Raw genomic sequence first — 27,497 nt, forward strand, 5'->3', positions numbered from 1 at the left:
AAAACACTTGCAACCCATCACTTAAAGGAGTTCATCAATCCCAAACTAATTTTGAGAGTGATATTGTTATGTACAAAATATTGCAGGCTTTGAGAACTCACAACATTTTTAGACAATGCGCAGAGAGATCACATTACCTGTTGAGGATCACACACTTTTGATAAGCAGTGTGCTACAAGCTCCTTGTTTTATAGACGGTCTCTTGGTGACTGTTGTGATACAACGCACAACCCCAACTAACCAGATTCAAGCAGCACGTAAATGGGAACAAAATGAACAGCTGTAAGAATAACATATGCCCAGGTATTCTGCGCTTATATCTAAACTAAATAGCTGGCACCCATGAACAGTAAGTGAAGATATATATTCAAGTAAAATATACAAATGTAATTCAATTTACCTTCCCTTTAGAGAAATGTGCACAAGGCAAAATAGCATTGGACTTTAAAAAAAGTAATGAACACTAGAAAAATAACGAGAGAGGAAGTGTACCAAGAAATATGCTGGCAATGTATAATAGATGCTCAACCTTTAAACCCAGCAATCGTTCGTGAAATATTCAATGGAAAACAAAATCCCAACACAAAACAAGTGCTTGCGGACTTGTGGTAAGTGTCTGCACTGGGAACATGACAACCTGAGAAAACTGTAGGTAGCCAAATATTTGAGCAAGCTTGCCAACCTCAACAAAAACTCAAGGGGTTGCGTCCTCTATCTGAAAAAAGGTTATGCTGTCCACCCACATGTGTCCTTTACTTGTGCACCGAAAAGCAGCCACAATCAGGGGAAAATAACTGCACCGGTGTCCACAAATGCAAGATCTCTTGCCACATTGTGGGCAAATACTCATGACATAATTGTCCTTCCATCATTTCCCCTCCTCGCCTCCATATTTGGCTTTCAACAATACTCTGCTTTATAAAGACAATAAAATACACATACAATAGTGTCACTAAAATATATAAATCCTTATCAAACTATGTTAGACAAAAAGTGTACAATTGTGGCATTATTACCCCCATCTAGACTGGGAGATTACAAAAACCAGAATGCAATTCCGCATAAGGCAAACAAATTGTCTCTGAGAGCAAACCTTTCCAGGACTGACAGTAGCATGGTTTAAAAAAAGAATGCGGATGCTGTTTGTTATGAGATATTTAAAACTAAGAAAATACACAGCATTCGGGACTGTGGACTGTCTCTCATCCATGCAGTAACCAGGACTGACCCTGCTTAGTTTCAAAGTGAGGAAGGATCCAGCCCCCTTAGGCCGTTGCTCTAACTTGTCTTGTAAGGTGGGCTCATTTATTAGGCAAAACGGCCTTAGGGTGCTGACCTCTTACTTGCTTTGAAGCTAAGCAAGGTTAGTCCCAGTAACTGCATGAATGGCAAAACCACTGCAGCTGTAAACATATCAACATATCAAAGTGTTTTTATTATTATCGATGGGATACTAGAAATATCAGAATGCAATTCAGCAAAAAGCAAAAAATGGTTTCTGAGGGAAAAACATTCAAGGACTGAGAGTAGCACAGTTTAAAAACATAATAATTTGGTTGTCCATTTGTTTGCCCATCCATGCAGTAACCCGGGACTGACCCTGCTTAGCTTCAAAGCAGGACTGACCCTGCTTAGCTTCAAAGCAAGGAAAGGGCAGGCCTGTTTCCCTAAGTGGTCTCGTAACTTTTACTCATTTATCAGGCAAAATGGCCTAAGGGTGCTGGCCACTTTCTCACTTTGAAGCTAAGTGTGGTCTGTCCTGGTTACTGCATGGATGGGTGCCCTGGATGGCTATTGTGTCACTGGCCATGGCCAGAGATTGTTCACCCCGACATCACTAAAGCTGAAAAAATAGCTTACAAAACTCTTAACCGTGGTTACTGAACATACCCTCGGTTATCTATAGTCCTTTATAACTGTGGTTATCAGGAAAGACAACCCAAAAATTATTTCCGGCCATCACGAAGTACCCCCCACTCACCGCAGGCCCTCCTCACCCCCGTCCTCTCCCCTTCCCCCACAACACATGCTGTTTCTGTGACACAGTTTGCTTTGCGATGGTGGCTATAGCCGAGGCTACAGACATCTTTGTGTTGCAAATTCAGTCTCTAGATCCCCTCCAAGTGCCAAATTTCACTTGGTGCCCTCTAGCCACCCCCTGCCCCGACCTCTACCATGATGTTTGCATAATTTTTGACCTGCAAATGGAATCAACAGAAAAACAAGATGGCAGCTGTTTCATTTCTAAAAACTTACAGTTTTGGCAATTTACCCAAGATATATTGATCTATTTTTGAGAAGGGGGAATCCCCTTCTGAGTCAACTATTTAAATACCTACTGCATGGAATACCCCCAAACTACAAACAGCACGCCTTTGAATGCTGTGTTCCCAAAATGTTTAGGACGTGGGCCACATCAATCCATCGGTTTGAGCTGTGCACTTTGGCAAAAATGACCTTGTTTGTCTATGGGAAAATGTATGGGCAGTAGGTGCAACTTTGGAAAAATATTTTGTTTTTGTCTTCTTAATAACTTTTTTATTTTTCAACAAATCTTTACATAACTTTGCAGTCGGGGGGGGGGGCTTTGAGTCCCTATTGACTTTCAAAATTCCAGCCAAATCCATTGCTCTTATCAAAGGATACTAACAATAGAATCTTAAGAGGTTCTTAAGGGAGCCAGACTCACCTTAACTATAGGCTTATAACTTTGACACTGTTCGATGTATGATCACCAAACATTGTAAAATAAGTATACGGCCACCAGAATGAAGTTTGGTTCAGTTTTGTCTGGTGGGGGGCAAAGTTATAGGGGGTGTCCCAAAATGTTTGAAATCCTCATAGACACAATGGAAAGAAAATGTTGCATGCGCCTACGGCACAGACCGGTGGACCGATTTTGAGGGAATTTGCATCAGGAGCAGCAGACTATCCCAAAAGCATTTGGTGTAAATTAGTCCAGTACTTTTTTTTTTTAAAAAAAAAGGTCAAAAAGTAGGTCAAAAATATGTGTGATATCTGCATCCAGTCTGCTGACCCATTTCCCAATTCAGTGTCAGCAGATAGTCTGGGCAAATCAGGGGGTGGGTTGGTGTCCACAGACATTAAAAACGCAAGCTGATCAGATGTTCAACACATGAGGTTTGTCCGAATTTTTGAAACGGTCGCGATATTGGATCCGCTGATAGTGCAGTGCGGCAAGGGTCTGGAAATCGCATTTGAGGTTACTTTGTGGTGGAAAGAGGGACTTCAAATGGTGGGGAGTGGAAAAAAGTTAACAGTAGGTCTTTTTATAGGTGAAATAAAGGTTTGCAGGTACCGTCGAGTCCGTGGACCACGCTGCTGACCATGGACAGCGCAGTAAGAACAAGGTCTGGAAAACATATTTGGGGTTATTTGGTGGCTGAAAGAGTGCCTTGAAAGGGTGGGGTAGTGTGGTAAAGTTGTCATGGAGCTTTTGTAATAGGTGAAAAAAATGGTGCTGCTGCCGCCATGACCGCGGTCACTGTCCTTGTCCACGGACACATGTCCGCGGACGTCAGTGGGATTGGAGGGGCTCTAGGTGAGTCTTGCTATTTGAAGGTGTACTGTATATACTTGTTAGATGGTTTGATTGTATTGTGGTGGTTGTGACAAGTGGCCAGATTCTTGAGGGCATGGCACAGTAATACGTATATAATAATTATAGGTACTGTAGGGGGCGTATAATGTATATGGTATATGATGGGATGAAATAATTGAAGTGTGCATTGAATTTATGATTGCCGAATTGAGGATAGTGATGGAATCTGTAGGTGAAGAAAACAATGAAAGATAACACTGGGTATGGATACTTAGTTGCATATGGACATACAATTGGAATCTCTGGATCATTTTGTGTGGTAAAAACAGTATAATTTGTCAATATCTATTTCTATTGAATTGGACGTATACATTTACTTATTAAACCCTCATAAACAGTACATTGTAAGTACTTTGTTTGGTACACCATTATTGTGTGTTACACTGCTGTTGTGTTGACTTGAAATACTCATTGGGTCATTCAGAGAAAAAAATCCACAGTGGATTAAAATAAAGACTACATTTTAAAGAATATAAATGTTACAGAGTACATGTGTTTGGTAGGATTGATACATGTTGTGAGTGTAGGTGTTGTAGGAAGTTTGTGGGAAGTGTGTTGTAATGGCATATTCTAACTATATTGCATTTTATATTAAGTATTGCAGTAACAATAAGTGTTATAGTATATTGGAAGTGTGTTAGCATGAAAGGGATTTTTAAAGTAGTTAGATAACTATCGGCATATTCTAGCTGTTTTGGATATTAAAATTAGTATTGTAGTATTATGGATATAGTTAGATACCCATTGGTGTATTCTATCTGTTTAGTGTACTATATTTTAGTGTGCAAATGTGGGTTGAAGGAACATTAATTAAGCATTCGTTAGATTTGCTGGTAATCTACATTTTGGAGTAACGTTCATGTCGTTACATTCAAACCAAGCACTTTTTTTTTGTAACAAATGCAGTATAGTGACCTGAAGTGGCTGTGGCACCAGTGTGGTAAATTATGCCTACTGTTGTGAAGGTTTTCTTACCAAGAGATACTTGGCCCTGTGTGCAGCTAGTCAGCCTACAGTTATGTTCTGCACCATCTACATTGTAATTTAGAAACATGGCATATTGGTTGTGGGAGTTTATTTGTAAAAAGGAACGATTGTCTAAATTTCAAAAAGGGCATATTATGATATGGTTTGCATTTTGTAGAAGCTGCTGAAATGGAATGGATTCACAATTGGTATGGACACATTCACAAATCGTTCATTAGGGATGTGCTCTTGTGAAACATGGTTGCAGAGAGTGCATGTATGTTTCCACGTGTATAAAATTTGAAATGATTTCATTTAATGGGATGTTTTTGGTTTCTAGTATTTGTAATAAGTGCATTAGGAATTCTTGTCGATCTTCCTCTGTGTTTAAGGTGAATTTTAATATTCATGCACAGTAGTCTAAATGTTGCCTTATGCCCGAGGCACTGTAAGTGTTGTCTGGATTATTTGTGGCACTTCTATGAATGAGACACATTTGCAAATACAACTGATCAAAGCCAATTAAGAATATGTTAAAAACAAATTGTGGTAATTGAAAGAGAAGATTGATTCCTACATTTGCATAGCAAGTTACTCCACTTATGTTTCTGAATTTAAATGGACCAGAAATGTCTGCTTTTGCATCTTTTGATGGGGCTTCAATTGTTTTTTTGAGAAGAGACATTTGTCTGTTTCTCTTCTGATGGATGTACAGTTGTTTTTGGACTAGAGAGTTGTGCGGTCTTATTATTTGATAGACTAGCAGTTTTTTTTTTTTTTAGCTCTGGTATAGATTATGTTTGTATTACTTTTCTTTGTAAAGGTTTCTTTTTTTCAGGTAGAGGGTACATAGCTAGGTGGGGGGTGTACAGTGCATGCTGCCTGTTCTATTCTAGGATGCAAGGAATGTCAGTGTTGACTTTTTTAACATCAAAGTTAACTTGCAATAGACCATTGAGTGTACAGTGATGTGAAAGTGATATGTAACTCCTACCTTCTTTGAGAACTGTGCTGCCAATGTTAATCAATGCAGGATCTAGGGTTAGACCTTGTGATTTGTGAATAGTGAGAGAATATGCAAGGGATAGAGAGAATTGTTCTCTGTGTATGTACATGTCTTTAAAAAAGGAAACATGCTATTTTGCGGCATATTTCTTAACTTCTGTGCCCTTTTCAAAGGGGATGTTGACAAACTGAATGCTGTTCTCATGTGGATATCTTTGGAAACCAACAATTGTACCAACTGCTCCATTGGCTAAATCTTGTTCTACATCAAGGTTACATTTTAGGATTACTCTGCAGTTTAAACACAGAGTTAATACTTTTTCTAATCCAGCTGTGTTGAAGTTTCATTTTTCTAAGTTGTTCAGTTGTGCTGTTGCTTGTTGACACATTGGGAGTGTCATGTTGTGCACTTCAAGTTTGTCTGTGGATCTGATATTGGTTGCATTAGTTTTTTCAACATTGTATTGTTGATTTGACAACAGCTTGCAAGGGTTTGTATTAAGGACATGCATTTTAATTGAGGTAATTGTTCCATGACATCGGGGGCAAATGTGTTTTGCCCATATAGTTCATGAATTAGTCTAGTTTGTAAGATGGAGTTTCCATCTTTTGTAAGCAGACCAGTTATAATGATTTAGAAATGTTAGCACATGTGAGATCTGCAGATTGACACATCATTTGAGTTAGTACTGTGTTGCTGAAATGTTGCCTGAGATTTACATTTGCAATGCTGCCAAGTGTGTTACAGCATTGTTTGTGTCCTAATCTTTTAAAAATAGGTTTACCTTATTTAAATAATGACAACATATGAAAGTGATATAGATCTGCAGTACTTCGTAGTCAGTGTTCAAAACTTTGTGCATTCAGAGATGAATGAAAGCCAACCTGAGGTTGGAAACTATGTTTACTTCATATATCAGGAGCACTTTCATTTGTTTCAGAATTCTGTGTACTTCAGAGTACTGTGTACTTCAATGATCTGCTGATCATTTGTAGTATTCTAACTTGTTTTGGTGTTCTACTGAGAGGAGCAGTAGTCAATGTAAATTTCACCTACTATATTGTAGGAAGCTAAACCTGTGGGGCTGTTACAACAGCTGAAACGTTGTTGTTTGTTAAGGCTTGTAGAAATGTACTGAATATTTTAATTAAGAACATTTTCCAGGAACAGCTTCACCGCTTACATACGGGAGCAGAGGTTTACAATTTGCACAGCTACAAGGTTTAGTGTCATGTTTAAGACTATGTTTAATTTCTTCATTGACTTCTCTATAAATGGTGAGTTAATCATTTAGCTGTGATTTGAGCACTGGCTGTCTTCTACAGATTGTTTAGATTGATACATGGCATTTTCTACCTCAGTCAAGGCTACTTCTGTTTCATTTAGAATTAGTGGTTTTCCAAGTGGTTCTTGGCTTCCTGTAAGGGAAGGTTGACTGCCCCCAGGAGTTTCTTCATCTATATAGCTTCAATTTCTTTCTCCTGTTGGAGTTCATTGTCCAACATTTGATTGTATTGTTTGAAATTGAGATTTGTTATACTTCTTTCATACTTTGAATGCAGCTTCACATGCGTCATGGTCAGCTAATAATTCTTCTTCTTTTCTACAAGGTTTAAAAAGTGGTATTAGGGCCATGTAATAAAGTTCTCTAGGTTGCAGAGGTCTTTTTAAAACATATTTTTATTACATTTTTGCAAAAGGCAGGAACAATTTCCATACCACCAGAGCATTTACACCATAACATGAGTTCCATTTACGACACCACCTCCGCTCCACCAACCACCTCCCCCTCTCACATTAACTTGTACCACACAGGGGTACAGGGCATATATCACAAGGCCCACAATTAATACAAATGTGCAAGGTCTGTAACAACAAAAGGAGATAAGAGGGTTCCAAAATAAGGTGCCTAGGGTTCTTATTGCAAACCCATCTCAGGTGACAATCATATTATGGACCTGAGCTCTTTGCTGCACTTGTCTAGAACTATCACCAGATTATCAGCTTGGTCTGGTACTACCCCATTTTAGAATGAACATTCCCCAGTTGGCATGGAAGGCCTCCAAACCATCATTTACTATTGCAGTGAGTTTTTCTTTTACCAGAGATGGTACAACGTAGCATGTTGGCTGCATTCCCTGGGGCAGAATGAGGACACCGCAGAGAACATTTTCTAAAGCCTCTGCAGGGATAGGTGCCAACCATGTAACATTTTTAAGTTATGCTCCATTGTTGCTGTAAAAAGATTGCCATGGAACATGATCTCATATACGTTCCCTCGGACGTCCTGGGTATGTCCCTGCCTATTTGTGATGCACAATCTCCCTGAGAGGTCCCCCATCATCATTGCACTGTATATCTTTAAATAATCTCCTTCTTTGTAGTGGCCTCGTTTATTACCCTCTCAAAGACTGTCAACGGGTGGGACAGGCTGGGGAGGACTCTGGGATTTGCATAGGTACCCTTCAGTCACAGATAGTCAAATACACTAAAAACATCTCCCCTGAGCATTAGTCGCCGGGTCCCATAGTCTTTAAATTGTCACTCCTGGAAGAATTGTCACGCTCTTGCCAGGCCCCTATCTGACCATGTTTGAGCGTGTTTGAATCCCTTTCTCCCCAGATCCATGGCTGCTCCCCATAGTGAGATCAGTGGGGAGGGCCAGGAGGTAAGTCACACTTTGGCACCATTTTTCTTCAATAGGGACCACAATACTTCCAATACTGGATGGTTCCTGACCTTTGTCTTTTGGATGGGGACCATATAAGATCCCTGACATTCTTAGGGTGGGTGTAGGTATCCTCTAGATACGACAAATACGTGCCCATGCTGTCTCTCATGTGTTCTAGTAGAATATGTATTTGGGCAGCCTAATAATAAAGAGAGAAGTCTGGGAGGCCGAACCCCTCCAAAGTCTTTGCGGAGGGATAGGGTGGTTCTTATAATTCTGTAACGTTTCCTTTGCCAAATTAATCAGGATATCATGGAGTTGAGCTTTCGAAAGAATGTATCTGGGCAGGGAGAAGTTATAGCTGTTAATAGGTATAGAAAATGCAGGAGGACGGTCAATTTGATCAATGTCATTCTACCGTACCATGAGAGAGTGAAAGGTGTCCAGCGAGCAAGATTGGAACTGAGTTTGTGCAATGCAGGCGAATAGTTGATGTCAATAAACCAGTTTAGGTCCCTGGGCACCCAAATTGCCAAATAGATGATTTTACTGGCTTTGAGTCTCATCCCTCTCAAGGGGCCTGGGTCTATCGCAGCGGGATGATCCGTGCATAATGGCATGACACTGGGCTTGGATGTTTTGATTTCCAGGCCAGATAAAACCCCTGAAGGAGGCTATGAGCTCTAGGAGTCTTGTGAGGGAGTGATAGATGTTTGTTAGATAGCAAAATTCAACATCATTAGCTTTTGTTCCTGAGACGTCAGGGTCGGTTCTGATTGCTATTGCCAGAATTTCCAACGTAATCTCTTCTCTACTCCATCTCGGCCTGCAGCGTGGGGCTGCTATGAGCTCCATCCAGCAGCATCTCAGCCGGGGTCTATCTCGATATTGAGGCCCCAGGAACAGCAGGGGCCTCGACTGCAGCACCACCATCAGGGAAAGCTCTCCAGGGCTTGGTTTGGAGGATTGCAAAAATCAGCGTATGCAGAGAGATTGAGTGCACATAATTTGTATGGGCCACTTACTCTTCAAGCAGGCTGTGTGTCAAGGCCTGTGGGTGCTTCGAGACCTCTCTGCTGGACCAACTGGCCTACTTCACCCATGACTCCATTTCAAAATGGCCACTTGCTTCCTTTGCAAGCATCTGAGCCTGCTGGGCTCTGTTTGGCAAACTGGCCATGGCTGCATCAATAAATCTGAGGACCTCCTTTAAGGCCCTGTCTGTTCCTGTCCGGGCTGAGGAGGGACTGGAGAGCCACAGATTCACATCTCCAAATATGATCCATCCCCCGAACTAATTACTTGACTGCTTCACTGCTACTGGTTCAAAGGCCACCCACGTCTCCTTGAGTCATGAAAGTGAGTTTGGTTGACCTCCAGTGCTTTTCACTTCCTCCATCCTCGCCTTAACTAACTTCATTCCTTTCACTGCATGTGTTACCTGTGCACCATCTGCATTGCATTGTTTGCTGCCTCCATTTTAAAATCGAGTTTGGGTGTTTTTAGCATTACCTGTGCACCATCTGCATTGCATTTTTTCTGCCTGCATTTTAAAATTGAGTTTGGGTGTTGTTAGCATTATCTGTGCACCATCTGCATTGCATTGTTTGCTGCCTCCATTTTAAAATCAAAATTGGGTGTTTTTAGCATTACCTGTGCAACATCTGCTTTGCATTGTTTGCTGCCTCCATTTTTGAAATTGATTTTAGTTGTATATAGTTTATACATCTCTGTGCCACTTATCCAATGTAATTCTATTCCTGCCGCCTGCTGCAAAGGCAATACAGACCATCTATGCAAAGAAAAGAGCCCACATTCAGGCATGGGTCTCCGGCGGATTCAATAACTGAGCTGAACTTCTCAAAATCTGCAGTGAACTAGCCAACCCCTCTGCAGTCTTCTCCTCCCCTTCCCAGGCCCTAAGCAATGCAATACAATCTGACTACCGTTTTTACACTCCCTCTCAACCCATCCCACATTCCCCCACCACAACCCCACTCCTCCTTCCCCCTTCTCTTCCTTCTCTCTGTCACACCTGAAGAAGTTAACAGAGTTGTCTACTCCATGAAGGTCTCTTCTAAACTGGTCTCCCTTTGCTCATTCAGGACCATCAAAGATAACATTGGTTCTCTTGCCCCTGCTCTCGCTGATGGATCTTTCCCCTCCTCCCTTCAGCACTCCCTTCTGTATCCACGCCTTTAAAAACCATACTCTGAACCTACCTGGCCTGCCAGCTATCGCCCTATATCCATCACCCCATTCCTGGTTAAGCTGCTTGAGAAGCTGGCCTTGCCACAACTCAACTCTCACAATGAACTTGTTGGTGGCTTCCACAACCATCAATCTGCATTCCGAGCATCTAGAGGCATGGAAACTGCCCATCTGAACACCTGTGAAGAACTGCTCGCATCTCTGGACTCCAACTCCCCAGTTGTCCTTATTGTATTCAATCTCTCCCCTGCATTTGATACAGTTAACCATTCCATCCTCATGCAAAGTCTCCCTGATACACTTGGTATCCTGGAACGGGCACTTGCTTAGCTGTCCTCTTTCCTCACTAAACGCTCTTCCCAAGTCATACTGGGCCCCTTCTCCTTTCCAGCTGTGGTGTCTCCCAGGGCTCTATACTCTCTCCCTGGCTCATTAACATCTACCTTGCTCTCCTTGCACACCTCATCTCCTCTTCCTCCTCCAACTTCCAGTGTTCCGCAGATGACACACAGCTCTTCTTCAGACTCCCTGCTGGCCCACTTGCACTCTCCATCACCACCCTCCATCATCCCTGACTGCCTATCTGACATCCAATCCTGGTGCACTTTCAATTATCTCTGCCTTAATGCCTGTAAAACTGAGATCCTTCCCATTGGGACACCTGCTCCCTCCTTCTTCGCTCACTGGTGGCCTTCCTCCTTGGGCTCTCCCCCTACACCTTCAACCGAAGCCAGAAACCTTGGAGTCATCTTTGACTCCTCATTCTCATTCTTTTGTCACACTCAGGACATTGCCAACTATCAGCTCTTCCTTCTCCAAGGAATGTTACCTTTTCTCACTTTCCATTAGAGGCTCAATGTGACTGAAGCCCTGGTTCTCTTTTGACTTGACTACTGTAACAGCCTCCTCCTGAATCTTTCTTTTTCCACTCTGCGACCCCTCCAGCTTATCCAGAATAGGGCAGCAAGGCTTATCCTTGGCCTTAGGCTCAGGAACCACATCTCTCCTGCACTAAAAAGTCCTCACTGGCTCCCGGTTAGAGCACAGATTAAATTCAAATCCGTGGACATCATCCACAAGGCTGTCTTGGCCCGAGGATCACACTATCTTCAACTTAATCTCACTAAATACTCTACCTCTAGACCACTTTTATCCTCTGGCATTATCTATTTGTGTGTAAAGCATTTTGCCAAAAAGAGGGCAGGGGGTTGCTCATTTCCCTCTGTGGGTTCCCACCTTTGGAATAGCCCCCATACCACCTGCTCCTTGAGCAGGATCATCTCAAATTATGGAAGCTCCTTAAAACATTCCTCTTTTCCTCCTCCTTCCCTCCTTCTCAATTCTGCTAATCCCACAGTTGCTGAATTGGTGTCCTTGGCCGGTATGCATCCTTGCAGCATTGACCCCCCCACACCAATTGGGTGCTCTGGAGGCTCACACTTACACCTACCACGGCACAGGCATGTAGCACTCAACATTCCTAGCACTACCTCTATGGCTCACCCATGAGCTCGGGCACCCCAGCACTTACCCCCTCTTCCCTCTTCACTCTTCCTTTTCTGAGCTTGGACGTTATGCATACTCACAAGGCATTGTAGGTTTGTCCATCTCCCTTTTCCCCCTCTGCTCTTAAATATTGTGTTGTAATGTATTTCCCACCCTCGCTCACCTCCTTGCCCTGTGGGCACTTTGAAACAGTATTTTCTTATTGTATAAGACCCTAACAAGCTAAAAATCACTAAATAAATGAATACATTGCATACACAAGTGGAGAGATGAGGCAGTGCTGCCTAACACCTCCGGTTAAGTGGAAGGGGGTGGGGATGGCGCCATTGACTAATACTTTGTCCGTCGAATCTCTATATAGTGCCAAGATCCACCTCCGAAAGTTGGGGCGGAATCCCATTCTCTCTAAACCTTTGCCCATATATGCCCATTCCACTCAGTCAAATGCCTTTTCTGAGTCAATGTAAACTAGGCAACCTTCCAGTTTCTGTTCTTGTGCCGTGTGCATTAGATCAATTGTTTTTCTGATGTTATCATCTCCCTGCTGCCCAGAAATAAAGCCCACTTTGTCACTGTGAATTAGTGTTGGCATGAGCATCTCTAACCATTTACCCAGAAGTTTGGGAAAAATCTTCACGTCCATATTTAACAAGGAGATAGGTTGATATGATTGGCATTGCGTCAGTTCCCTTCTGTCTTTTGAAATGACTACTATTAGGGTCGCTAGTAGGGAGTCAGGCAGGACTCCCATTTCCAGTGCTTGATTGAACATCTTAGCTGTAAACGGGGCCAGGGTAGACCAAAACGCTTTGAAAAAGTGCACTGTGAAGTTGTCATCACCCAGCGCTATTCCCTCCTTCATTTCCCCAATTATTGTGATTATTTCTTCTGATTATTTCTTCTGCTGATATTGTTGTCTGGGGATATGCCCGACATGGGTAGGGCACCTAGAAAATTATCTATCAGTGTTCCATCTCCCTTAAATTCACTTGTATAGAGGAGTTTGTAATATTTGCTAAATTCCTCAGCTATGTTATCCCCAGATACCATCTTGGCCCCTGCCTGTTGTATCAACCACATCCTCCTAGCGTTTCTTTGCTTATGCAGTCTCAATGACAGTATCATGTCTGCGTGCTCCCCTTTTTTCCATGTACTTTTGTTTGAGGAATGCTAGTTTAGCTCTGTCTGGTATAGCAGCTGGGCCCACAACTGCTTTTTGTATTTCTGCACTTTTGCAAGGTTTATTTTGGAGACTTGGGTTTTCAGGTCCCCTTAGGTTTTAAGGCATCTATTTTTTCCCGTAGGTCAGACTCTACCTTTTCTCTCTCCCTTTTTTTTTCCTCGACCCAACTGCATCAGTTCCCCTTGTGTTGAGGCCTTGAATGCTTCCCATACTGTTGGCAGTCCCACCTCCCTGTTATTGTTGAATTGGAAGAAATATTTTATTGATTTGAACAGCCCCTGGGCTGCTTCTTTATCATTCAACAGCAGATCATTGTGTTTCCATCTACTCTTCCGGGTCCCTCCAATCCAATCTCCCAACTCGACCCTAACTAAATCATGGTCTGACCATGGAATGGGCTCAGTGGTGATTTTCGATACGCTACTTATCAGGGAGTTGTCAAGGAGGACATCGTCTATCCATGAGTACGTATCATGGACCGTGGAGTAGAATGTGTAGGGGGAGTGGCCCCTCATTCACATATGAGCAAGTCTGCTACCCCAATCTCACTATTGATTTGGCTGAAGTGCCGAGATTTGCTAAACTGGGCCCAGAGCCCACCGCCGGGTTAGCTCTTTTCCTGTATATTGCTGGGTCCAAGACCATATTAAAATATTCCCCAATGAGCAGATGCCCTTCTACGAAGGACTGGATTTTCCCCTTTACCATATCCCAATGCTGTTCCTATCCCTTGTTGGGGAAGTAAACCGAACCCAGGGTTACTTTATGTCTTTTTATCTCTCAGGGTCCACTCCGTCACAAAACCCAGCTTGTTAGCAATAACAATGACCACTCCCTTTTTCTTGGATAAACTAGAGGCATGGTGGATTATTGCCACCAACTTCACCTTAATTGATGGTTCTCTGCCTCGCGCATCATCAAGGATCACTTAAGTGGGGAGTTGAGACCCCTGACATTTAGAGAGCCTAGGACTAAGGTAACGTTTATGTTAGCAATCTGGCCCTCATTTGTAAACAATATAACTACCCTTGCTCTTTAAGGTCCTGCCATGTGACCCGTGTATACCCTTCCCCTGCAGGTGATGGGCCCGTGAAGCCCCTCTTTTAGCATGTAACAATAGGATTTTTCTTTAAAACCATCCCCATGAAAACTGTCATAACATTTCTCACCCCTATGCCCCGATCGCGTCTGGACCTTCAGTGATGCATCTTTCACCATCCGGCCAGACCACCAACTTACCCTTCTTTTTCAGACCTTGATCCACCTCAAGTCTCCTCCCTAGATCCCCCCAATCAAATGATTATCCCTTTAATCATGCCAAAACCCGAACCCCCATCTCATGCCCCTTCACATCTTTGATGGGCTTCCGCCCGGACTTAATAGCAGTAAGTTCAACCCCAACCATCATCCCTGCTCGTCCCAGGTCCCAGGGAGTTGACGAAGACAGTCTGGTCTCTCTCTCGCCATTGGTGTTGGTGGCTAATTGGGCAGGGTTACATCTCCCTTTGAATGTATTTCTCACGTACATTCCTTATGGTTGAGCGGGGGAAGGCAGTTTCAGCTTCATATATTTGCGGAACCCCCTAATGTGCCTCCTGTCAGTAGATCATTAGATCTTCGATTTTCATTCTTTGTGGTTCACCCGTGTACCCACTCTGTGGCTGCGGCTGCCGAATCCAATGAAGCTTGACCCATCAATTCTCAGGAGACCCTGGTGATGTCATCCTCTGTTACTAAGATGTACTTGTACCCCTCTTATTCAAAATTCAGAGATAAGGGAAACCCCCACCGGTATCTGGCACCCTTGGCAGTCAACCATTTCATCAGTGGGGTGCAGGGTCTTCACCTTAACAGGGTGAATCTCCAGAGGTCCTGGAATATGGCAATGCAGGAAGGCCCCCATGGTATAAGGCCCACTGACCTGGCTATGTTCAGAATCTTGGCTTTCTCTGCATAGCAATGGATCCTTGCCAATATAGAGCGTGGGACATTACCTCCACCACTGGCCCTATGTGCCCTGTCAATAATTGGTTCTGTGTTCCTGTTTTCCAAAAAAAGTTTGGGGATGGGCACCCCCATGTGATGGATCTAGTAGAAGCCACGGACAATGGGGCCACCCCTCACTTGGTGCACTTCCCGCCAACTTCGGAAACACTAACTCCTGTACTCTCTCCTCAGTGGGGACCAATAGGCTGCCCCAGACCTCCCCTGTGCACTGCTGGGTATCCCTTTTCCTGTGGAGGGGGGCATATAGGGCTGTTCTTTTGGGTGGCTGAGCCCCCCGTTGGCCTCTGCTTTGGGTAGCTATGCAGGCTCGTTTCGGGCCAGCGGTTTCACTGAGATGAAAGGCTGGGTGCGGTGCGGGTCAGGAGGGCAGTCCACACCACTGCAGGCCGCTCACTGTATTCCACGCACAAACTGGGCTGCTCTCCAGGGCAGCCGAGCGACCTGCTGTCCTCTGTTGTGGGTGGCTGCATGGGTTTGTTTCAGGCCAGCAGCCTCACTAATACGGAAAGAAGCGCATTGGTGTGGGTTGGGAGGGCAGTCCATGCCACTACTGCCTACTCACTGTGTCAGCAGCTACCACCCAGACTGCTTCACTTGGCGAACACGCACCCAGATTGGTGCTGACTTGATTGAAATTAATCTTGCAGCAAACACAAGGCAGTCAGAGAGAGTATGATTGAATTATTTTATTAAATTCTCATGATTTGAATAGCCTGCACAACAAGGGTCCGACATGTCATACGCAATGTATGAACTGGTCAAACAACCGAATGTCCTCTTGTCTGGATTATGTCCTTGATGCAGACATTTCGGCTAAATGTAGCAATATGGAACTACACCAGACAGAGTTGAGTGACCATGCTCTACTTGAATGGTCACACCCCATGTAGAATTAATTATAGAGATGCTTCACTTACGGTAAATACCCAGGGAAATCACATCATATGGACCTCAGCTCATTTCAAGTAAGTGACCAGGTTTATTAACATCAAGAGTCTGTCCCTTGTAAAAGTGTTGTAAAGCAATAATTAGATTATTGGAGGGTTGGCATGTTCTTTGGGAAAACTACTGGGTCTGAACATTAATGTGGAAATTAAGAATAGTTCACAAAAGAGGCCATTGTTCATTTTAATACATAAAAAAGGTTAAAAAAGAATAGTTTGATGACTCGTGAGGACCAAGTAATATAACTTGCTAAGTTATCAACCCAATACAAAAATTGTCTAAGAGCCCAGAAATATTCTACAACTATGGGCAACTGGAAACTATTACATCAATTATTAAGGAGTAATGACAATAAAACATTTTGGGCTATGATCAGAATCTTCACAGCAGGACAAACGTCCCAGGAACAAGACAACATATCAGAGGCTGAGTGGATCAAAACAATCACTGAATTGTACCATGATCCCAAAGCTAGGATCCCAGAAATAGAAATATGGCACTCGCCTTTGAAGGGTGACATCGTATTTGATTCTACCAATTTACATGACATCATTCAAAAACTACAGACTTCTAGGGAACCTGCCCCCGATGGCATTACCAATGCCGTAATCAAGGCTAATCCTATTTTCTGGGCACACATACTGGAATATCTCTTCCTAAATATCATGGCAACATGGGATACACCTCCCAGCTGGCAAGAATCCATTATTATTCCTGTCTTTAGCCACTTTTGCGATTGTGGATTCTAGTCAAAAGATATTTTCTTCTTTGTTACTAAAATAACTTAATACAGGGACTGCAAAAAGGGGCAGATACATAAGTGTCAGCCGGGATTCCGAAAAGATCATGGCACCATTCATAACACGTGTGCTTTGCATTGTGCCATGGCCAAGACCAGAGGCCATTTTCCAAAGAAACCTTACCTTTACTTTGTGGATTTTTCCGAAGCTTTTGATTCAGTATCCTGCCCATTAATATGGAAAAAATGTAGTCATTGGGTCATTGGGGAATTGATGGCTTTTTGTTATATTTTGTTAGCACCCTCCTTTTTAATGTATACATATCAGACCTGGACTTAGCTGACACCTTTCATTTTTCCCCCTCAATTGGGGGTGAAGCAATAATGTGGCTAGAATACGCGGATGACACCATTTTACTAGACTACACACCTATTGCTTTGCAGCACTCAATAGACTCTTTGTCAGTTACACAAAACAAAATAACCTTCAAATTAACATATTAAAAAACAAATGTTGTAATTATCGTAGGTAGGTCCAGAATGAAAACACCCTTTACATGGATGATTAATCAAGAACTTCTTGAAGTTGTAGAAACCTATATGTATCTTGGGGTTCCTATCACATTGTGCCCTCAATGTGATTTCTATGATGATATTGTCAGTCCCAGGGTTCATTAATAATATGGGAAGATTTAATATGGAGTGTCTCTTTAATATCTACAATTTAGTAATCTAGGGTTAACTTTGACCCGTGTGATTGCTCTCCCTAATGCACTGATTACATTGAAGGGAAAAACAAAGGCCTGGGAAGTGATACGCTATAATAAGAAACATTATGAAACGTACAGCACTCAAGACTTTCAAGCAAATTTACCATGTAAATGTCTTACGAAGATGTGCAGTGGTTAATTAAGATGATTTATCACTGGTATAACATCCTTCATACATTGGAGTATGTTGGTAGTTTGTCTGGAATAATACATGAGGATAGAAAGTGCCATCTTTCTAAATAATCGATAGAAACTACTAGTCACATCCTTAACTCTTGCTCCAACCTAAACAGTGTGTATTTGAGGGGCTACTCAACGATTACTCCATCTATTCATTTTATTGAGGAGAACCAATTTTGCAGTGGCCTGTATAGAGCTGAATTTATTGTGATAACTGCAGCTGCCTTTCATGTCTGGAAGAAAGCATTACATTTAATTGAATCAACTTCTGAAATAGGAAATAAGTCTGATACCCTGGTATGGGGATAGTGTTATATGTCATTTGCCTTTGTATTTTAATGATTCACTTGAATTTAACTTAACGAGTGAATTTTCATTAATAGAGAATTAGTGTTTTATTACGTAATTTTATATGTTTTAATATTGTGTTGAATTTATAGATACATAATTAAATGTAACGATCTGTTAAATATGTGTTTTTATTCTTTGTATGTCAAATACGTTTTTTATGTTGTATGCGCTAAAGTCTTATATAACCGAATGCACTAAATACAATACTCTTAAAGGATGAAAGCAAACAAATGTGCATTTAAGGTTGCTGTTCATAAAAAAAGTTATTGTTAGTACTCTAAACTTCTGCAGGTTTTAAGATTTAACCTGTCAAACTCATATAAAATGAAACCAATATTATTATACCGTTAACCTGCCGTCACAATAAATAAGTCTAAGATTAGGCTCAACAAATAGGTCGTTATTTACATAAGACACAAACAATATACCTAGAAATATAGCAAACATACAATAGATTCTAAAAGCACACTCTGCAATTTAAATACTGCTGATATACACATTAAAATGAAAAATAAAAATAATATGTATCCACACACACCAAGGAGTATCACGCAAACACTCTTACAACCTCCTTATATCACATTCACACCAAACAATAACATTTGCAAACTAACAACAAACAAGCACAAATACATCAATATACACACAAAACAATATTAACACTTAAAATATCTACATATTAACAGCAACCCTAAACAAAAGGGTAAACTGAGGTTCTACTTATGTGTTTAGTGTTTATTAGGTTTGATGTTACGATCTCCATTGCAAAGGTTTGAAGAATAGCATTGTATATGCAGTAACCTTAACATTTTAATTCCCCCCACACACACTAGATGTCAGATTTAGGGAGATTCACTCAAAACATCTTTAGTTGAAGGGACATCAAGGGTACAATCAAAACCTAACACATTTTATGTTGGCAGACATTCTAAGCAATGCAACCATAGCCCACTCTCACCCACCCCTCCCCATCCCGTACAATGAATTGCTCATGACATCACACTTGCTATACTATCAATAACCTTACTAAGAGATCACAAATACATTGTCCATTGCTTTAATCAAAGATATCAAACTGACCGCTCTACTAGGCAAAGGGTTACACTGAAAACTTGCCAGTAGCGCAATAAAGGCATAAAAGGTTCACACTGCAGATTTGAGATTTTGCACTGCAATGCTTTTTTTCTGGAAGTAGTAGTAATGACTTTATTTCGCCACGTGTCCACAAAAGAAGAAAAATGAAAACATTAATAAATGACAAGTTAAAAAGTGTAATTGTTTTTTCTTTTCTGGAAGTACTGCCACGGAATGCAGTAATACCCAGTTGACACTATGCCTCAGTACGAGTGTGCCAGTGCAGTAACAACGGTGCTGGTAAGCATACCGGCACTGTTGTTACCGGACCGTCACACTCCGGGTTTGCTTGCCGGAGCCGCTAGGGCAGACCCTGCCGGACACAGCGCGGCAGTAAGCAAGCTTGTACAGAAGCACCGTTATTAACGGTGCCTGTGCTTCGTGGTCCTCATTCCCATTGAGTCCTATGGGGCCCAGGTCCCCTCCCCACCAGTTGCACACCTGCACTGCCCCCATGGCTACCCTTGCACTCGCAGACTGTTTCTGTATCCCTACAGCACCTACTAGCACTTGACCCATGATGTCTGCACTTACCCTTGCACTTGCCACCAGCTGGCCACACTTTTATTTATTGCCTTTATTGATTTTACTGTTATCCTATGTACTGCATTGCCCCCTCCCCTTTCCCCCGCACTTTTCCCCTCCCCCCCGCACTTGCATGATGTCAATTTAACCCTGCCTAGTAGGATCGTGGTCTGTCTTCCCTCTGTCTCCCCTCCATTGCCTCGTCGTGCCTTGAAACGCTTGTGTGTAGGCGCAATATAAATGCCATATCATATGATATCATATCATGCAGTCGCTGTTTAACACAACTCGGAAACATCTTACTTTGCTAATCACTAAAATAAAATAAAGTTCCTCTATGAAATTTAATGCTGGGTCATTGGGCGCCTATTATAGCATAGTCAGATTCCGGGAATGTGTGGAATAGACCTTCTGTTGGCAGCCCTGCCTACAGGTGGGTTGACAGTTACCACTCTCTTGCGTAATGTGGGCGCCTTTCTTTTGATGGTGAAAGCTTTCAGCAGATGATAGAACAGCCATGTTAGGGTCATTCTTCAAGATTGTACATCCTGTAATGAAACTCCACTTATCAGTGATACAGTACTACACACCTGAAACAAAGATTGTTTTTCTGCCGTAAGATAGGGCCTGATTGTAAGCTCTATATGGGGGTAAAGTTTCATTTGTTTCTACCGTGTGCGCTTTCTGCGCTTTTTGCGACTATACTTCATTCAGTGTATAACCTCAACACGTTTGTACTTTTAAAAATCTCTGTTAAGTCAAATGTGAACAGTTGCTATGTAAACCTAGAGAATGGTGGCTCTTCTTTGAAAGCGCACAGAATATGCTGGGACACGGTTTCGGCACTTGTTTGAGAGTTCTCTGCTTCGTACCTTGGTTTTTCAGTGACCACAAACTTTGTTCTATCGTTCTGAACCTGTGTGGCCGTTCTAGTTTTAGGCCTGATGAAGGAATTCATAACTAAAGTTTTTAATAGACACGCACAATAGTCGGAACATAGCTTTCATTTAACCTCTGGGATTTACCAAGCACATCACAAGGTAACATGCGTACGGCGAGAATGCATTTGCGAGCAAAATGCTGTTTAATACTTCAGTTTACCTTAAGTGAGCAGCAGTCGAGCAGATGGCATCAACTTTGGCAAGATGTCAATGGCTGGATTCTCATAGTGAACCGTGAACAGCTCGGATGATTGGAAGCTGTGTAGTTCATGGGTAGAGTTAAATCATACACCAGTTCAGTTCAGTCAATTATTCAGAATAGAGACGTATTTGCCTATGAAAGGTACTTGAAGCCTCTTGAACACAATCGACCTTGAAGGGAACAACAAAAAACCGTTTGTTTAATGTTTGACCACATTTCAAAATTTTCATTGGCAAGCATACATCACCTCATTATTTTTTTTGTTTGTTTAATGTTGACTTTAAGGACATACTATACAGCTGCAAGAACAATGCCGACAATGCTAGCTAACATAAAGATGTTGGTTTAAAATAATGTTATATTTCAAAGTGGTGCAAAATATGTTTCCGCCTCCTTATCTATTTGCCTGCAAAATAGTAATCCAACAGTGTGGTCAATATGTGTCTAGATGTTTCTGTTTCGAGCCAAGGAGGGCAGATGACATGAAAAGGACACAGCATCTCCCTAGTACAGGGGTCTGCAACCTTTGGTGCTCCAGGTGTTTGGACTGCAACTCCCATCAGCCCTAACCAGCATAAACAATGGTGAGGGTTCATGGGATTTGTAGTACAAAGCATCATGGGAGCCACAGGATGGTGAGTCTTGTCATAATATGTTCCCAAATATAGTGAGTGGTTCTATGATCTAAACAACAGGTGAAAGTTGATAGAAATAAAATGAGAATTAATGACAACGCATGGCCTTGATCTTCACGGTAGGAGTTTCTGACATGAAAAGCGATATGGGCACTGTTTTGGGAGAGCCAGTTATTGGGGGTCATTCCGAGTAGGGCGGTAAGGGTTAACGGTCACCGTTAACGAGACCGGTGCCGTTAAACCCTTACCGCCCTATTCCTCATTTCCCTTTGTGGGTTGGTACTTAACGCCTGCTTTTTGCAGGCGTTAAAAAACCAACCCGCAAAGGGACCTAGGAGCTAATTACGGCACCGTAATTTACGGTGCCGTAATTAGCGCCTTCCCCATTCCCATTGAGCCCTATGGGGCAAAAATGGGAATGGGGAAGGGCCCTTGGTGAATGGGGAATTACCTACCCCGCCAAACTTGGAATGGGGCGGTAATTCCGCCATTCACCATGGCGGAGTCGGAAAGATAACGGTGTCAACCAAGGCGCTAATAGCGCCTTGGTTAACGCCAGGGTCGGAATGAGGCCCATTGTCTTTCCAAGGTGAACAAAAGGGAAAACACAGTGTTGTTAATATTTTGAGAATAAATGCATATTGGGTTTCAAACAAAAATAAACAAAATGGTATTCATCGTAAAACACACTTAGATGAACAATCACAGCAAACCAGCCTTTAAAAAGTGAAGTTGTCATACGTTGCTGATGTCAGTGCACCGAAAGTGATGCCAATGGACTTTTGATTTTATCTTTTAATGTGCAGACCTAGCTGAGAGCTGTACATGGTGTGGGTAGCTAGCGTTGTGCCTGATATCATAACAGTAGCGCAGTACTGTGAGTTGCGGTATGTGTCAGTCTTTGTGTCCATTGGGATGAGTTCTTGGTCATGTGTTATTGAAAAAGTCACATTTTGAGAGATTTGTGACATTAGAGGATTGTGGTGGCATTCTGAGCAGATTCAGGGATCAAGTTCCAGAGACTCTATGAGGGTAATTCATAGAATTTCGCAGAAAAGTGTCGCAAGCGGCTGGCGCAGAGTGTCCGCGTGCGATTGACTGCGCCAGGCACGTGCGCTAAAACCGATTTCCGCGCACAGCGTATTCATGGATTTCAGGCTTCCAAACCAGCCGTGGCGCAGAGAATCGCAGCGACCCTGCAGCAGCGCCAGTAACGCCCCCAAGAACGCCCTCGCGCAAGGAAAAGCCATCAAAATCGCTAAATCATCGCAAAGGGCTGCGCTAACCCTGGACCAGTTCACCGGGCTGGCAAACAGCTAACGCCAAGCGGGGAACGTGTATTGCAGGGGTGCGCGGGAAGTTCCACACGCGATTCCATCAGGGTACGTGTATTTCAGGGGTGCGCGGGAAGTTACACACGCAAATGGGCCAGTGCAAGCAGGGTACGTGTATTCCATGGGTGCGCGGGAAGTTCCACACGCGATTTCATCAGGGTACGTGTATTTCAGGGGTGCGCGGGAAGTTCCACACGCGATTGGCCCAGTGCGAGCAGGGTACGTGTATTTCAGGGGTGCGCGGGAAGTTCCACACGCGATAGTCCCAGTGCGAGCAGGGTACGTGTATTTCAGGGGTGCGCAGGAAGTTCCATGCGCGATTGTCCCAGTGCGAGCAGGGTACGTGTATTTCAGGTGTGCGCGGGAAGTTGCACACGCGATACGAGCAGGGAATGTGTATTTCAGGGGTTCTGGGGAGTACTACACGTGAATTGGCCGTGTGGGTCCTCCCAGGTGTACGCTCCACAACCTCCACGGCCCCTGCAGGCAGCCCACACCACGGGGGACTACCCTGCACCCCTGCTCATGTCCCGCAGGCAGCCCATCCACCATGGGCATGCCCCCCAGCCAACCCACATGTCACCTTGCACTACTGATCAACAATGCATGTCTACCACCACCCCCACCCCCCTGCCACCATGGGCAGCCTCCAGCAGGCCCCCACTCATGTCTCCCACCACCCCCACCCCCCAGCAGTGCAGGGGCAGCCTCCACCAGGCCCCCACTCATGTCTCCCACCACCCCCACCCCCCAGCAGTGCAGGGGCAGCCTCCACCAGGCCCCAACCCATGTCTCCCACCAGCCCCACCCCCCAGCCACCAGGGGCAGCCCCCACCAGGCCCCCACCCATGTCTCCCACCACCCCCACCCCCCAGCAGTGCAGGGGCAGCCTCCACCAGGGCCCCACTCATGTCTCCCACCACCCCCACACCCCAGCAGTGCAGGGGCAGCCTCCACCAGGCACCCACTCATGTCTCCCACCACCCCCACCCCCCAGCACTGTGGGGCACCTGCCAGCAGGCCCCCACCCATGTCTCCCACCACCCCCACCCCCCAGCCACCAGGGGCAGCCTCCACCAGGCCCCCACTCATGTCTCCCACCACCCCCACCCCCCAGCAGTGCAGGGGCAGCCTCCACCAGGCACCCACTCATGTCTCCCACCACCCCCACCACCCAGCACTGTGGGCACCTGCCAGCAGGCCCCCACCCATGTCACCCACCACGCCCACCCCCCAACCACCAGGGGCAGCCTCCACCAGGCCCCCACTCATGTCTCCCACCACCCCCACCCCCCAGCAGTGCAGGGGCAGCCTCCACAAGGCCCCCACTCATGTCTCCCACCACCCCCACCCCCCAGCAGTGCAGGGGCAGCTTCCACCAGGCCCCAACTCATGTCTCACCCCACCCCCACCCCCCAGTCACCAGGGGCAGCCCCCACCAGGCCCCCACCCATGTCTCCCACCACCCCCACCCCCCAGCAGTGCAGGGGCAGCCTCCACCAGGCACCCACTCATGTCTCCCACCACCCCCACCCCCCAGCAGTGCAGGGGCAGCCTCCACCAGGCTCCCACTCATGTCTTCCACCACCCCCACCCCCCTGCCACCATGGGCAGCCTCCACCAGGCCCCCACACATGTCTCCCACCACCCCCACCCCCCAGCAGTGCAGGGGCAGCCTCCACCAGGCACCCACTCATGTCTCCCACCACCCCCACCCCCCAGCACTGTGGGGCACCTGCCAGCAGGCCCCCACCCATGTCTCCCACCACCCCCACCCCCCAGCCAGCAGGGGCAGCCTCCACCAGGCCCCCACTCACGTCTCCCACCACCCCCACCCCCCTGCCACCATGGGCAGCCTCCACCAGGCCCCCACTCATGTCTCCCACCACCCCCACCCCCCAGCAGTGCAGGGGCAGCCTCCACCAGGCCCCAACCCATGTCTCCCACCAGCCCCACCCCCCAGCCACCAGGGGCAGCCCCCACCAGGCCCCCGCTCATGTCTCCCACCACCCCCACCCCCCAGCAGTGCAGGGGCAGCCTCCACCAGGCACCCACTCATGTCTCCCACCACCCCCACCCCCCAGCACTGTGGGGCACCTGCCAGCAGGCCCCCACCCATGTCTCCCACCACCCCCACCCCCCAGCCACCAGGGGCAGCCTCCACCAGGCCCCCACTCATGTCTCCCACCACCCCCACCCCCCAGCAGTGCAGGGGCAGCCTCCACCAGGCCCCCACTCATGTCTCCCACCACCCCCCAGCACTGTGGGCACCTGCCAGCAGGCCCCCACCCATGTCTCCCACCACCCCCACCCCCCAACCACCAGGGGCAGCCTCCACCAGGCCCCCACTCATGTCTCCCACCACCCCCACCCCCCAGCAGTGCATGGGCAGCCTCCACCAGGCCCCCACTCATGTCTCCCACCACCCCACCCCCCAGCAGTGCAGGGGCAGCCTCCACCAGGCCCCAACTCATGTCTCACCCCACTCTCACCCCCCAGCCACCAGGGGCAGCCCCCACCAGGCCCCCACCCATGTCTCCCACCACCCCCCAGCAGTGCAGGGGCAGCCTCCACCAGGCACCCACTCATGTCTCCCACCACCCCCACCCCCCAGCAGTGCAGGGGCAGCCTCCACCAGGCTCCCACTCATGTCTTCCACCACCCCCACCCCCCTGCCACCATGGGCAGCCTCCACCAGGCCCCCACACATGTCTCCCACCACCCCCACCCCCCAGCAGTGCAGGGGCAGCCTCCACCAGGCACCCACTCATGTCTCCCACCACCCCCACCCCCCAGCACTGTGGGGCACCTGCCAGCAGGCCCCCACCCATGTCTCCCACCACCCCCACCCCCCAGCCAGCAGGGGCAGCCTGCACCAGGCACCCACTCATGTCTCCCACCACCCCCACCCCCCTGCCACCATGGGCAGCCTCCACCAGGCCCCCACTCATGTCTCCCACCACCCCCACCCCCCAGCAGTGCAGGGGCAGCCTCCACCAGGCCCCCACTCATGTCTCCCACAACCCCCACCCCCCAGCAGTGCAGGGGCAGCCTCCACCAGGCACCCACTCATGTCTCCCACCACCCCCACCCCCCAGCACTGTGGGGCACCTGCCAGCAGGCCCCCACCCATGTCTCCCACCACCCCCACCCCCCAGCCACCAGAGGCAACCTCCAACAGGCCCCCACTCATGTCTCCCACCACCCCCACCCCCCAGCAGTGCAGGGGCAGCCTCCACCAGGCCCCAACTCATGTCTCCCACCACCCCCACCCCCCAGCCACCAGGGGCAACCCCCACCAGGCCCCCACCCATGTCTCCCACCACCCCCACCCCCCAGCCACCATGGGCAGCCCCCACCAGGTCCTCACAATCCCCAATCATGTGCGTAATGGTCAGCCTCCACAGCCAAAAAGCCCTACCAAGTAACCCATTCACCCACATGGAAATGGAAATCACATGTTACACCCCCAATGTTCATGAAGCTAATGAACCCATGTCCGTCACACACAATGGTTGCAATTGAATGGGAAAACACCCAACATGACATGCATGAAACCAATGAGATGATACCACACAGTGAAGTATGGAAACAAAATTGTATTGAAAAAAATACAGAATGCTAAAGAAAGAAAACAAACTACAATGTGAATGAAAAAAAAAGCTGCATGTCCGTATAAAAACACAAAACTGCAAATCCGAATCCAAAAAAATGTTGTCCAAAGTCAAATGTAAAAAAATCTCCATGCAATAAAGAACTATGTACAAAACTACCAAGGGTCCATGAGCCCAACTGAACAAAGGAAACCTACTAAAAAACCTACATAAAAATCAACTATATACAAAAAGTGGAGCAGTGTCCGTCGACTCCAAATCATTATAAGAAAGAAAGGAAACCTAAAACTAAAGAACTATATACAAAGGCGGCGGGCAAGTCCAGCGGCTCACTCCGTGGTGTCCCGGGCCAGGGCATCATCGAACTCCTATTCGATGTCCCGGAGGCGGTCCAGTTCCATGGCCCCGAGGGTCCGCAGGGACGACGCCGTGTCCTCCTCCAACCCCCTGCGGATTGCCTCAAGGCACTCGGCCCGCCTCAGGGCCCTCCGCATGGAGTTCTCCGCCCTGACCATTGTGAGCCGCGCCTCTTCCGCCCGCCGCCACTCCGCACCTATGGCGTGGCCCAACCGCTGCCACACGGAAGACACTCTCTGTCCTGGGTCCCCCTACCCTCCGGCCGATGCCTGCCCCTCCGATGTCGAAAGCCCGAGCCTTCATGTCTCCCACCATGTTGCTGCTGCTCTGCCTCTGCCCGTGCACTGCCTCCTGCTGCCTGCACATCCTCCGCCGGCTGGGGTGCAGTTGTTGATGTGGGCACCCCTGCTGGACCTCCGACTCCCGACTGTGGCAGGGATGCCTCCTCCACCAGCCTGGCCGCACCGTCAGAGGCAGCTCCACAGGGCACCCAGGTGACTGATGGGTGGGAAGATGGCACAGAGGACGACTGGCGCGTAGGGGGTCCAGTTGAGAAGGGGGTCAGAGCAAGCCCCATCAGACGGAGGAATCCGGCCTG

At 46.2% G+C, this 27,497-nt stretch overlaps 1 protein-coding gene across 9 annotated transcripts in view; it reads right to left on the minus strand.

Moving 5' to 3' along the window:
• The window catches only part of B3GALT1 (beta-1,3-galactosyltransferase 1), a 2,246,978-nt gene that overhangs the window by 1,751,492 nt on the left and 467,989 nt on the right, over window positions 1-27,497 (minus strand). For all 9 annotated transcript variants that reach the window (XM_069616270.1, XM_069616267.1, XM_069616266.1 and 6 more), the window contains exon 3: window positions 20,918-21,129. The gene's annotated coding sequence lies outside the window, so the exon portion shown is untranslated. The remainder of the gene's footprint in view (window positions 1-20,917; window positions 21,130-27,497) is intronic.

The sequence above is a fragment of the Ambystoma mexicanum genome, chromosome 9, assembly GCF_040938575.1.
Source record: "Ambystoma mexicanum isolate Mex_15411 chromosome 9, UKY_AmexF1_1, whole genome shotgun sequence".
Taxonomy (NCBI): Eukaryota; Metazoa; Chordata; class Amphibia; order Caudata; family Ambystomatidae; genus Ambystoma; species Ambystoma mexicanum.